The sequence below is a fragment of the Gavialis gangeticus genome, unplaced genomic scaffold (genome assembly GCF_001723915.1).
Source record: "Gavialis gangeticus isolate Ggan-Ray unplaced genomic scaffold, GavGan_comp1, whole genome shotgun sequence".
NCBI lineage: Eukaryota > Metazoa > Chordata > Crocodylia > Gavialidae > Gavialis > Gavialis gangeticus.
In genome coordinates this window covers 87,595,556-87,609,831 of record NW_017729022.1, presented here as the reverse complement: position 1 = coordinate 87,609,831, position 14,276 = coordinate 87,595,556, and the positions used below count along the sequence as shown (strand labels likewise).

Genomic DNA, 14,276 nt, shown 5'->3' with positions numbered 1-14,276 from the left:
GAGGCGCTACTTCACGGTCAGGGCGGCTAGGATCTGGAACCAACTTCCAAGAGAAGTGGTGCTGGCTCCTACCCCAGGAGTCTTTAAGACAAGGCTAGATGAACACCTTGCTGGGGTCGTTTGACCCCAGTACTTTTTCCTGCCCATGGCAGGGGGTTGGACTTGATGCTCAGGTCCCTTCCGACCCTACTAACTATGAAACTATGAATAAAGAAAATGCACCTTGGATAAACTGAGTCTGGCTCTGAGCATTTTCTTTTTCTGATGATCACATACAGAACTCACCCCACCAAGATAATAGAAAGCACAGTTGGCAAATTTACGTTCAAAGACATTTTCCTGAATTGTAACTGTCTGAGAAACTGATTCTGCATGTCTTTGTGTACATGTCCCTTTTCCACGTTGGCATGAACCATGCAAAGAACAGGTTGAATTGCAGCTCCATATGCTGCCTAAAAAAGTAATTGTTCTATTCCTACTTTGATGGAGATTCACGAAATCCCCCAAAAAATAGGAAAACAAGGAAAACAATCCGTCTATCCACTCTACTTCATCACCCACATGCCAGTCAGAGGAGCTTTCTGACAATAGAGGGAGCCACAAAATACATCAGCAAATCTCTGAAAACCTGCAAAGTCCTTAAAATGTCTTCTTGTACATCCTTACGCAGTACAACCTCAGTACATTTAAAAATGTGTTAATATCAAAAGTGTGTCCTTTAAATCAGGCTCTTTTCATAAGGCTCGTCAAATATCAAACAAACCATCTGTGTACGTACCTGTTGGGTTTGGAGCTTCAGTCTTAGCATTTGAATACCCAGTTACGGTATCACCATGTGCACATTTGGTATGTGCCACATTGCACACACCCATCCAAAAAAAGTAGGCTCACTCACAGAGGGGAAAAAAAGTCTGTTACTGAGATGTGACACCAAGATGATACATTAAATTATGCAGTAGTCAGGTTCCCATAGCATCTTAAATTCTGATCTCTTCCTCCTCTGCATTACAGTAGGGTATTTTGTTACAGGATGACACCATACGTATGCAGCGAGAAGGAATGGGGAACAACTGTTAGGGGCAAAAGTCACATCTATAAGGATATTTAATCTAGTTACTGCAGCACTATAACTCAGCAGTGTAACAATGAAGCAGGATGCCCAGGGCAGCTACTGTACACAAGGGCAGCGGCAACTTCTGCCGCTCACAGTGTGTTCACAATAGCAGAGCTGGGGCAAAAGCTGGGTTTTCTGCCCCCACCCATGTTGGGCCTTGGGGTGGTTGTCCCTGTCACCCTGCCCTAGTTACACTACTGATATAGCTCTGGTATGTGAGGCAGTTATTTCCCACAGATGTCCAGAGATATTTTCATAAAGATCTCATTTCGTATCTGGAAATAATGGTCAGTGCAACCCCTACTCTTTTCACAAAGAAGCCTTGTAAACAAACCTAGAAATCCAAGGAAGTCCTACAAGCATCCTTCAACAAGATGACCAGTGAAAAGCTTCTTGAATGAAAAGCAATGAAACTCACCACTTTATTTTGCATCACCCAGATACATGTATACAGCAGACCATGTTTTGAACATAACCCTTTAATGCATCTATAGCCCCATGTTTCTGAGCCTCTTTTTAAACTGAATGGCATGACTGTGTCAAGAAAGAGGATTGTCAAGAGAACTGCCTCTATCCAAGGGCTTAGTTATTCAAACTCTTCCTATCTGACTAATGCTCAGCCTCCCAAGTAGTGCCTTGAAATGAACATAACGCAAATAATTCAGGCATCGTCTTGGCCATGAATTTCAATGGCCACCCCATATGCCTTTCCCTAAGGCACCATATGTGTCCTGAACATTCAGACATATTCCATTACTTAAATTAGAATAACACGTTTCTCATTATTAATCCTAAGATGCCAAGCAAGCTTGAAATGATGTAATGTAGTGCATGTCTAAAAGCCTATAATCGGCACTTTTACACTGTAGCCTAAGCCCTTGTTTTGAAAACAGCTTGTCAACAAACAGATTTATCAAATCCAGTTTTTGGGAGAGTAAAAAATAATTGTAATTTGTTATCTTCTGAGTGGTGCAGCCATCCCAAAAGAGTTATTCACATGATGGTGCACACACCTCTGAAAGCAGTAGTAGATAATGTATGCCCAGGGAAATGCTAAACCCCCTTTTATTTGATATCATGCCATCCTTTTGTCACTGCCCCTTCCACCAAAGAAAAAGGAAGGAAATATACAGCCACTGCTAAAAGATAATATATATAACACCTTTTTGTCTGGAATACCATTAGGATATTTCCAACCCATCAGCCAAAATAATGGTATGCCATCAAGAAACTGTAGCATGGTATTTCCCTTCCTCATGACCCCCATCTTTTAGTCAGTGTACTTTTTGGCCCCATAGTTACTCTCATTTTTAAAATCCAGGGCTATGATTCCTTTTTGCCAGGCCTGCAGGCTGAGCCCAGGATCGGAAAACTTCAGCTGTTCTCTGCCTTTTCCATCAGAACCAGAAAGAGAGATCTGCAACTTGAAACAACAAGCAAAGGGAGCCATTATCATTTACACACATATGCAGGCTCACTTCAGTTCAAACACTGGGAGTGGTGCCAGCAAGACTTGTTTTTCTTAGTCTAGTTTCATATAGGCAGTACTGACTTCATTGTGGTTGCCTTTGATTTACATTGATGCAACTGAGAAGGGGAGTATGCCTAGTCTGTGTCTTAACAGCTCGTCTAAAATCAATAGACATCTCTTCATATTCTTCAAGGGTGTTTGTACCTGAAAGCTTGCAAAAAACAATTTCTCCAACTATTTAATTGGTCTAATAAAAGATATCACATTTACCCGAAGAACCTTGTCTGCCTATGTCCTTAGACCAACATGGCTACAACCAGCTACCCTATTTTGTGGTATCATATTTACCCTCTTTTCAGGGGCTCTATGTCAAATGAACTCTATTTTAGTTTTCCAAAGATAAGATATCTAATTTCCAGCCATGCAGACTCAGCCTAGGATCTGGAAATTCCAGCTGTGCTCTTTCTGATTCCTGCATCAGCACCAGAGAAATTCTACATTAACAAGTTAGCTGATTATTTCACTGAAGACATGAGAAGCAGAGATGAATCTGGCTTACTCTTCCATTGCAATTTTGTCTCTACGCAGTTAAAAACCTTACCACTTGTTGTCAGTAGTGTGAGCAACTACACACGGGACTAGATTGTGTTAGACATTATAGTACTTTTTTTTTTAACTTTATCTCCAGTATATACATTTTAGCCTCTACCAAACTGCAGACTCCTGTATTAAGAATGAAAAAAGAAAGAAAAAGTTGAACAAGTACTATGAAATATATGGATTCAGGCTCTCAGTTGTACTCTTGAAAACCATTATTTTAAAGTGTTTATGCAACAGAAAATTTCTCTGACACAAAGTTCTTGAAAAACAGGAAGAGGAAATTAATGCTTCCTTGGCAATTAACCACTCTTGGCACAATCTTTTGGCTGTTACTATGGAACTGCACTCTACATTTACCTTTGTCCATATTTGTAGGCTCCTGCAGTTAAAGTGAATGGTTCTTCCCTTCAATGTTAGGTATGAAAGAGAAGACAATTTTTTGTATTACTACTATTAGCAAATACATTTTAATATTATTGTGCATTTTTTAAGCTTGGGGTCCTAGACAGATGCTGAAATAACTGTAATGAAAAAGATATTATTTTAAGACCATAGCACAGGACTTGAAGAAATGAATATTTTTTTTAACATTGGTGGTGACACCTATGAAATAAGGAGAAATAGCCAAACATCTCTATCAACAACTAAGGCAGAGACTAGCTTGTCCTACACATATTGTACTGGCTACAGTAGCCAGCCAGCTGCTCCCTCATGTATTCCACAGTAATCACATGCTTTCCACCTGCTGTCACCAGCCCATACAATGCCAACGAAAGTCAGATGCTTGTGAGTCTTTTCAAGTGTATGATATCATTTCTGATTTTGGTGAGAAACTATTACAAGGCACAACCAGTCCCTCCTGTAGGTTTGGTCCTGTGGATGTGCAGGGAAGTTATTTGGAAAAAAAACAACATTTGTAACAGAACAGTCTGGCCCTTTAAGTGGGGCAACCAGCCCTGGGATAGTAGTCCACTTGTAACTGATTATCTAGCAGTTAAATGCCCAAAGGGAGAGAGAGAGCAGGGAGCTGAAGCTAAGGAAGGAGCAGTTTGTAGCCAGGAGGCAGAATGGAACCTAGATAAGCTCACTTTCCAGAAGGCACCAGAGCTAACAAAGCCTCTCCTACTGCCTGGAGAAAAGCCAAAGGTTTTGCATTACTCATTTGTTTGTTTGGGCAAGGATTATTGTTTCTGTTATGAGGACTGCCTGTGGAGCTCCCACAGGAGCAAAGCCAGCTTGCATGGCAGCAAGCACACAAACCCATTTACAGGTGGTGGAGAATGAGGGCAGCCCTCAGCCATCAAAATGGCCCCTGAAGCTGTATTTAAAGACATCGATGGGCTGCATCAACAGTAGCAACAAACATTCCCGCAACAACCGCAGGTGTTTTGGCAGCTCTACATTTAACAGCAGCAGTGGCAAAAGAAGCTGCAGCACTTTATGCTTATGTTGTTGGAACAAGTGAAGCTCAGAGTATAGGTCGGTGCAGCTCCCCTATCCCAGGATGAAAGGGTGTGGAACACTAATACAAATGGGGACTGACAATGAGTCTGAAGCAGTTCTGGAGGCTTTCAAGCAGGGCATCAATGACCCTGGGAGCAGTGGGCTACCTAACGTGTCCTACCTGACCAGGGAAGCTCAAGCAGCTTACCAGATTCTGGGGGGGTTTTAGGTGCAGCCCACTCATCAGACTCTTGACCCTGATCAGTGGGGTAGTGCCTTGAAGATCTGATGGCTGAAACTGGAATCAAGACACCCATGAAAATTGTGGAATTGGTGACAGTCAAACAGTTCAGACATAGAAAAATACTGCTGATGACAGCCTGGGAGTGGATCTGCAGACATTGTGTTATGGACCTTAAGGAGGCAGTCCCCTCCACTGACGACTTTTAGAGGTAGATTTAGAGTATGAGAAGTCTCTGATCAGGCCAAAGGGACAGGGTGACTAAAACCTAATTGTAAAGTGGGGAAAACCAGTTGTGGCTCACAAGCCATTGAGTGGAGGTCATACACAGGACTCCCCAAAACAATAAGTGTAGGCTCAGCGACCACAGGCCACAGAATCAGGAGCTGATACTAGACCCAGGGAAAGGGGAACTGGTAATAGACCCAGCCCAGTCACCAGTGTTAGGATTGCCTACTCCTGGGCTGTAATTATGGCCTGGCTGGGGTCTCTGAGGTCCCAATAGAGACCCCCCAAACGGAAAGCCTATGTACTCCCTGTCATGGTAGGAGATGTCTAGGTCCTGGGCCTCATAAACTCAGGTGAGATATTTGTGCGTAGGCACATTGTGGACCCCACCACACTCTCAGTTATGGAGTTCATATACTTAACATGGGTCTATTCAGCCCCATCCCACTACAACAGTGCACCTCTCAGTCAGATACCAGGCAGCTAAGCTGGTTGTGGTAGCGGCCAGACACCTTTCCCATCTGGTAATGGTGGGTCAGGTTTGGGACCCATGCTGCATCTAGCTACATAACAGAAGGGAAACCAGGAACCATGAGAGCAGCGTGGGGATTAACTAGGGGAGAGGTTCACTTTTGAATCCCAGGTCTTTGGACCTGAGCTATGCCACACTGCTGACAGATGAAGAGGGCAGTCCTGGCTGCAGAGAAGAAGCCAGGTAAGAGGCAAAACAAAAAAGGAGTTTGTGTCCAGTGGGAGCTCAGTAGGCTCAGAGAGGATTCCCCAGAAGCAGCCTCCATAGGTAGCTCACTTGTGGGTAGAGCCCCTAGAAGAGGGGCCTGACTTCATGCAAAAGCAGCCTTTGTATTGCTTCAGGGCTGGCCTGCCTCAGTGACCAGCAAAGCAATAGACCCTCACTTAGCTGCTCAAGATCCCCACTTTGATCTACAAAAGGATGTCCTCATGCAGGTCTCATTGAACAGAACGACTGGAGCCTAGAGAACTCAGCTGCTGGTGCCAAAACCACAACTGGAATCATACATTGGGTGGGCCATTTTAGGTTGAGAAGACCCAGAAAAAGTTACTTACCAGGTTCTTCTGGCCTGGAATTCACCGGGACATTAAAGAATACCATGCCTCCAGCCACACATTATAACTATATGTGTGGCTCTGGGACTTACTGATAGAATTATTTGTATTGGCTTCACATGGTAAAGTTAAACTGTGCTCTCAGCAGATCTGGTGTAAATCCAGATAAGCAGCAGGACAACAAAATCTGGCTCAAAATGTCTGATCTACATGAATGTTACAATTGCTATTTTGGTCAACATACCAAGGGCCAAACCAGAGCTAAAAGTATAAGCAATTAGAGCTTCAGTGGAAGAGCCAAGGGTCTTTAGCAGAAGACATAGCTGCTCCTAACCCTTGTACATCAGACACACAGATAAACTTGTAACATATGCTACACATTAGAAAGCTGTATATATATTAATTATAATAATTTCTAAAGGGCCCTCTTGTTCACAATATCTCTAAGGAAAGGGCCTAATTAAACAGCCACTATATCTGAGTAGTTATTAAATAGGCCCTTGATAGCCACTGGTCTAAATTCATCTTTTCTGTAACCTGACTGAAGATAACAGACCTAACTGTGTTCCCAAAATGGCAAACTCAAGGAGGGAGAACTAGTGCTTATGTCATATTTAAAAATATTTAGGACTTAATGATATTTTACTGCTCAGAGCAGCAAGTGTCTCAGCTGATCAAGATTCACGGATGCTAGGGTCAAAAGGGACCTCAACAGATCATTGAGTCCGACCCCCTGCCCTGGCCAGGAAAGAGTGCTGGGGTCAGATGACCCCAGCCAGGTGCTTGTACAATCTCCTTTTGAATATTTCCAAGGAAGGGGACAACACCACCTCCTTTGGAAGCCTATTTTGGCGACCCTCACTGTAAAGAACTTTTTCCTGATGTCCAGCCTGAATTTGCTCTCTTTTAACTTGTGTCCATTGTTTCTAGTTACCCTGACTGTCACCCTGGTAAACATTGTATTCCCCACTTCCTGCTGACCCCCCCCCCCGATGAGTTTGTAGGTGGCCACAAAATCACCTCTTACCCTCCTCTTGTAGAGGCTAAAGAGGTTCAGGTCTCCCAATCGGTCCACATAGAGATTTTTCTGTAGGCCTTTAACCAAATGGGTGGCCCTCCTCTGAACCCTTTCCAGGTTATCCACATTTCTCCTGAAGTGCGGTGACCAAAACTGGATGCAGTACTCCAGCTGTGGCCTTACCAATGCCGCATAGAGGGAAGTATCACCACCCTAGACCTGTTTGTGATGCACCTACTTATGCAAGAAAGAGTGCTGTTAGCCTTACTTATTACCTCATCACATTGGTGACTCATGTTCATTTTAGAGTCAATTATGACTCCAAAGTCCCTTTCCACAGTTGTGCTGCTTAGAATGGTCCCTCCCAGACTACAGGAGTGCTGATGATTCTTCCTCCCCAGGTGCAACACATGACACTTATCTTTGTTAAATTTCACCCTATTCTGTTCTGCCCGCCTCCCCAGCCTGTCCAGATCTGCTTGGATTTGCTCCCTGCCCTCTAATGTGTTTACCTCCCCCCATAGTTTTGTGTCATCAGCAAACTTGGACAGGGTGCTTACTATTCCCTCATCCAAATCACTAATGAAAATATTGAATAGTACCGGTCCCAGGACAGAGCCTTGGGGGACTCCACTACCTACATGCAGAGGTGCAGCACTCTGCATTTTTCCTGCATCTTATTGTGATTTGTCCACTTATCCAAACTGTCCATGTCTTCTTGCAATCATTCCCTACCCTCTGGAGTGTTTACTTCCCCCCACAACTTAGTATCATCCACAAACTTGGACAGAGTACACTTCACACCCAAATCCAAGTCACTGATGAAGACATTGAGGAGTCCAGATCCAAGGACCAAGCCCTGCAGGACCCCACTACCCACATCCTTCCAGGTCTATACCCACCCGTCTACTACCACTCTCTGGGTGTAACTGCTAAGCCAATTTGCCATCCACCAGACTGTGTAAGCATCTAAGTCACAGCCCCTTAATTTATTTATGAGAATGGGATGAGATACGGTATCAAAGGCCTTCCTAAAATCTAAGAAAATGACATCCACCTCTACTCCTGCATCTAACCGTTTTGTGACCTGGTCATAAAATGAAACCAGATTAGTCAGGCATGATCTGCCTGCTATGAATCCGTGCTGGTTGCAGTGCCGCATTATTTTTCCTGCTGGACTCGCATAAATATGATCTTTACCAAGGATGGAGGTGAGACTGACTGGCCTATAATTACTTGGATCCTCCTTTCTCCCCTTCTTGAAAATAGGAACCACACTGGCCCTTTTCCAGTCCTCCAGGACCTGCCCCGAGTGCCACGAATGGATGTGCCTGTTTCAGCCTTGCCATAATGAGGGTTGCAACCTTGTATATTATATAACCTGAGCCTGGGACAGATTTCACAGTCAAAAACAACTGTATGTAAAAAAAATAAAATTGTTACTAATGGTCATTACAGAAGAGGGACATTTGATCCAGTCATATTCAAGACAACAGCAGAAGGAACAAAATACTAAGCTGAATAAAAGCATGGCTTCATCAGATAAAAGAGGCAAGAGAAACTGCAAAGCAAATCACTTAACTAAAACCCAGAAACCAAGAATGTAAGACCCTTGGTGGTCTCCAGCCAGTGTCTATTGGACATGTCACAGCTGGCACCCTTGCAAGCAATCACAGCAGAGAGGGCCCCCCTGGCCAAGCTTAAGCTGATCTGGAAGGGTTATGGTGACAATTTCATTCATGATGTCCTTACTGTCTTCAGTTAAAGAAGCCTGTACAGCTGTTCTCTAGCCCCTTAGCTGACCTCCAATCATTTTGTAGTTTCCCTATGTCTTTCACCTGTATATCAAGTTCTTGTGGATTTTTCTGGCTTTGCTGTAGCTTAAGGAAGGAACAGAAGTGTTAATGTACTGGACCTTTGGTCAGCACCCCATAGGAGCCTCTCCTGCCATGTCTTTGCAGTAAAATTAATGTTAATGGGGAGGAAGATGGTCTGTCCCATCCCTCCTGGAACCTTCCTTTGGTCGTTCCAGTTGTCCTTCTTGCTTGGAGCTCCGCCTCCCCTGCACCCTGCCTAATGCCAACCAAAGATGTTGTTGTCCGGGCCACCAGAGCTGGTATTATACACACTCTTGACCCTTTTAATTTATTATGGAAGGATTGGGATGTTATTTGACCCAATTATTCCCTGCCACGTTTTGCCTTACTTATGTGTCTCATCAGTCTCAGATTGCCGTGTTCCCCGACGTCTCACTGTCAACCAAAGTTTTATGCCTGCCATGGGTCATTTGTTCATTGGTCCTTTCTCTATCTGGTCCTGCCAGGATCCAGTCTGTGCTGTGGATCTCCAAGATCCACGGAGTCTCCTCTGGTAAGTTATAGAGCCGTCTCTGGCTCTGATTTTTAAAGCAAACCCCGACTTGGGGTAGCCACCGTGTCCCTGAACTGGGACTGTGTTTGGTATCTGGCCCCTCCACACCAGTCGGGGGCCTCACTTCCAGTTCCTCTTACCGATTCCCTGCTGGTCCTTTTATGTCTGCTTCAGAGTTCTGGGCAGCGAACTGGCCCTGGCACACTGTTATAAAGCATGCCCACACCGATGTGGGATCTGATCCCAGGTCCTTCAGCCTCAGCAAGTTTTTTTTTCTTTTCTTCCTTTGCCGCAGCAGCTGGGAACACCATGGTTTTATTTTCACTTTCTGGTGCAGGTGAAAATGCTGCGGTTTTACTTTCACTTTCCGGTGTGGTGTCCTGCCAGCTCCTCTTCTCATCTGGTGGAGGTAAGTCTTTTCCACACATTTTTAGAGAAAAAAGTCATACTTGCTTTTTTTTGATGGGGCCATTTTAGGACTACCTATTTCTAACATAAGTCAGATAGGCAGGCTGCTTTCATTGAGCAGATTGTCAGCCCCTTTCTGTTCCTCTTAGCCACCTGAAGTAGATACCAAAGCTAGTTCTTTTGAGCCACTTTCTACTGTTGTCAAGAAGGCCAGTACATTTTACCAGAGTATAGTATATTATCCATACAGAGGAAAATGGATTGGAACCTTACATCCTTCACATCCAACAATGTAAACCCCTGTCATAAGGGCTAAAAGAACTTTCCATTAGGGCTGTGCGAAACAGCACTGTTTCATTTCAACTTCTGTTTCGTCATTTCAATGGGACATTGTTTCATTTAGAGTTTCGTTTCATCAAAACTGTTTAGCTGTTTTGATGCTGTTTCAATGTTTTGCCCATAGGCTATAATAGGGAAGAACGAAAGTGCCTATAACTTTGTCATTTTTTGGCAGATTTGGATGAAAACAGCAGGGATGATAGCCTCTTCTGAGGATATGATAGGTGCAAGGGGTTCCAGGAAACTTCACCTCAAAGTCTTGAAAGCAAACCTCATGTCACTTGTAAGTGTGAATGCACAGGGAGGTAAAAACAGCAGACATGGTAGCCCCGGCTGAGGCCATGAAGCCTGCCAGCTTTCAAGGAGACAGGTGGAGGGATTTCTGGAAAACTGCACCTCAAGATGTTGACAAGGAAAACTCATGTGTGACTCTGTGTGTGTGTTAAGGCACACCCTCACTGGCACTGGGGCCTCTACATGACACGGTAGTGTGCCCCAAAGAGGCCGCCTCCTCCTCCCCTACAGCCTCACCCTGGTCCACCACTTTAAATGACAACAGGTAATAACTTAGCCAGCAGCACAGTAGCACCAGCAGTATCTCAGGCAAGCCAAATAGTCACAGTCAATATCAGAGCAGTCTTTCCCCCCTCTGGCCCCTCCCTCTCCTTACTTTCTGTTTCCCTGCAGGCAAGCCCAGCTTCAGCTCTGAAACTCGAAAGGTTTTAAAACTTTTGAAACTTTTCGACTGCCCTCATTTCATTTCGAGGCTGTTTCAAAGCCCTTTGTTTCATTTTGATTTCATTGTTTCAAGCTCGAGACAAGTTGAAACAGCACTGAAACAAAACAGCCAGTGAAATTTCACACAGCCCTATGTTCCATAGCTGCCAGTAGTAAAAGGCACCATTAAATTTTCAATATCTTCTGTGGGCCAAATTTTTAAAAGGAATTTAGGTCACAGAGATCAAAGAGGCACCTATTAGATTATCAAAAGCATAATAGTACTAGATACTTATCTGCACCTTTGCTTCAGTAACTTTAACAACCTGCCCTTAGTCTCCTGTGAAAATGGGACTTTGGCTTCTAAGAAAGTTTACCCTTTTACTCTTTTTTTTTTCAAATGAGCCAAACTCTAGAGGGCAACATCCTTCACTCAGAAACAATGTATTAGATTATGCCAGTTTACACTGGCTAAGAACTTGGCCTATAGTTTATACAGCATGACTCATCTGAAGGTAACATAAAGATTTTTTAAATATAAAATGGGTGGGGGAAGAATGCTAGAGTTTTTTTGGGAAGGCAGTTGGTATTTGGATAGTAAGAGTTACAAGTACATTCTACAGTGCTATTTTGTTTGCCCCGAGTTACTGTATTAGGTGCAAGCAACAGCTCACACAAACATGCCAAAAAAGGACTACTTTCTGTGGGAGTATAAAATAGATTGGCCACTGTTATTCTAAACAGGCGCATTTGTTCCATATGCTACAGAAATAAAGTGCTCATTCATTACCCAGTTTGTGGTGGCAGCCTAGCAAGATATCTCATTTACATTCTGATAACACCATAAAATTTACCAAATTCCCATAGAATCACAAAAGGCCAAAGTTAGCATTTTATTAAAAAAAATAAACCTGAGTCTGCTTCTACAGCAGATTGGCTATAACCTTGAACCTTAAAGGAAAAGGAAGCTACAGAGAGAGAGAGAAACACCTAATAAAGGGAGGGGAGTGGGGGAAAGTTAATGGCACCAAGAATGGAAAATGTAGGCATTAGAAGACTTTCCTATTCTAAACAATGTGCAAAGTTAAAAATACCTTCTCCTGAGATTATCCTGAGCATAAATGCTTACCCTGGCTATTTATAGCTGTCTAGTTGCCTGTGACAAAGATTTTTATTCCAACAAAGGAGCTGTATATGAATGCAAGACTTGTTTAAAGAGTTATTAAAATGGAAAATAAACTGCCTCTGTGTAAGCTAGCCATATTGGTACCTGTTTTAAAAGCAATCTAAACACAGCTTTCCTGCACGTTGACAATCTAGTGAGTAATGTGAAATGGAGGGAGGGAAGGGAGGGAAATGTCCGTTTTTCACCAGTCAAATGTTAGGGTGGCGTTCAGGATAAACTCATGTAAGGACTACCTGAGAGGATTACTATGCAAAGGTCACTGTGCACCTCACCACTGTGGAAGCCCTCAGACTCCAAGTGAAAGCATTCAAGCATGTCTTTAAGATGATAATTAATTTAAGAACATGCGTAAGGGATCTGTCAAATAGGGGGCCGATGTACCGGGGCAGACCATATCCTGTGTGACCCATCCCACACCGCTACAATCATTTAGAATTTTGCCAAAACTACAATGAAAATAGCAGCAAGAAAGGTAATGAGAAAAAAAGGAAGTCATGGAGAAGGTTTCCCTAGTAAAATGGGGAGCCTAGCCACGGCTTGGGCATGAGCTGCCAGCAGGCTGAGTGGTCCCTGAGCTGCAGGAGGGCCCAGTCCTTCCCTCCACGATGGCAGTGTCCCCGTCCCCCAGAGCAGCCCAGGCAGGCTGGTAGTGGGCTGAGTGCTGCCCCAGCTCGGAGACAGCACCTGGCCCTATCCAGCACCTTCCCGAGCCCACCTTGGAAGCAGCGCCTGTCAAGCTTCCAGCAGGCAGGCTCAGGAACCAGCTGGATTGGGCTGAGTGCTGCCTCCGAGCTAAGGCAGCACCTGGCCCACTAACAGCCCACCCAGGTGGCCTTGGGGATGGGGAGACACCACCACTGCAGAGGGAAGAACCAGGGCCCCCCACAGCTCAGGGGCTGCTTGGCCAACTGGCAGCTCACCCCCCAGCCATGGAAGAGGTGGGCAGGCTCTCTCAAAAAAAAAATGATCAGGCCCCTCACCACTTCAGCCTTCAGCAGGTACCTACTGAAGCAGAAGCAGTAAGGGCCCCAATCCTTTTTTTTCTGTGAAGCCTGCCCACCTCGCCTGTGGCTGTGGGATGAGCTGACAGCTGCAATGCATCATTGCAAACTAAACTACATCATGATGTAGCTTAGTTTGCAATGATGCAAACTCATCTAAAACCCCCAAAACTGAAGCATGTGTAATATGCAACACCATTAAGCCACACAAATGACATTTTCATGACGTGTACATTGTGACGACCGTCACATGTACAAGCGCCCCAAGGACTAAACCCCCATCATGTGTACAAGTGCCCACAGAGCACATTCCCTCCTTCACTTAAAACATTTTCTATTTAGAACTCATCAGAGCATGAAAGGAGTCTTTGGACAGCCCTTCCTATTTTTGGCCACCCTCCACACCAATGCCACCTGCTCCAGCTGTCCTCCACTAGAACTCTCCTCAGCATAGCACCAGAGTTGGTGAAAACTCATACACACCACCAGAGGAGTAAGTAGGCAGTTCTGCATGCTGAGTAGCAATGGTGCACAGAGCAGCAGCTACAGCCAGGCTGCAGCAGATGGTAGCAGTGGCAGCGGCCAAGCCAGCTGCATAGTGGCAACTATTTTTGTACTCCCCTCCCCCTCCATTCAAGTCAGTGCCAGGGTCTGGTGCTCCATTTGTCCTCAGTTTCACTACTGTACACTGCACAACTTGTCTGTCAAGGGACATACAGAAGCTGAATATTTCCATTTTCAAAAAATGTCATTGATAAACTTTTTATGGTACCGACACACATTTTATAGCTTCAAAAACTGAGCATTTCCACCAAAGTTTTTTCTTGCATACAAAACTGAAAATATTTTGGCCATTTTTTCTCAAAATGAAGTCAATGCATGTTTTTTTCTGAGGAATGCATCAGTAACACTACAGCCTTCATCACTTGCATGTTACATAGATTCATAGATTCATAGATTAAGGGTCGGAAGGGACCTAGTAGATCTTCTAGCCCGACCCCCCGCCAGGGCGGGAGAACAACAAAAAACCCCAAAAAGAGAAATGGGACTCAAA

General features: G+C 44.3%; 1 protein-coding gene across 6 annotated transcripts in view; it reads right to left on the bottom strand.

Moving 5' to 3' along the window:
• The window catches only part of CALD1 (caldesmon 1), a 369,831-nt gene that overhangs the window by 117,258 nt on the left and 238,297 nt on the right, over window positions 1-14,276 (bottom strand). The gene's annotated exons all lie outside the window — the stretch shown is intronic.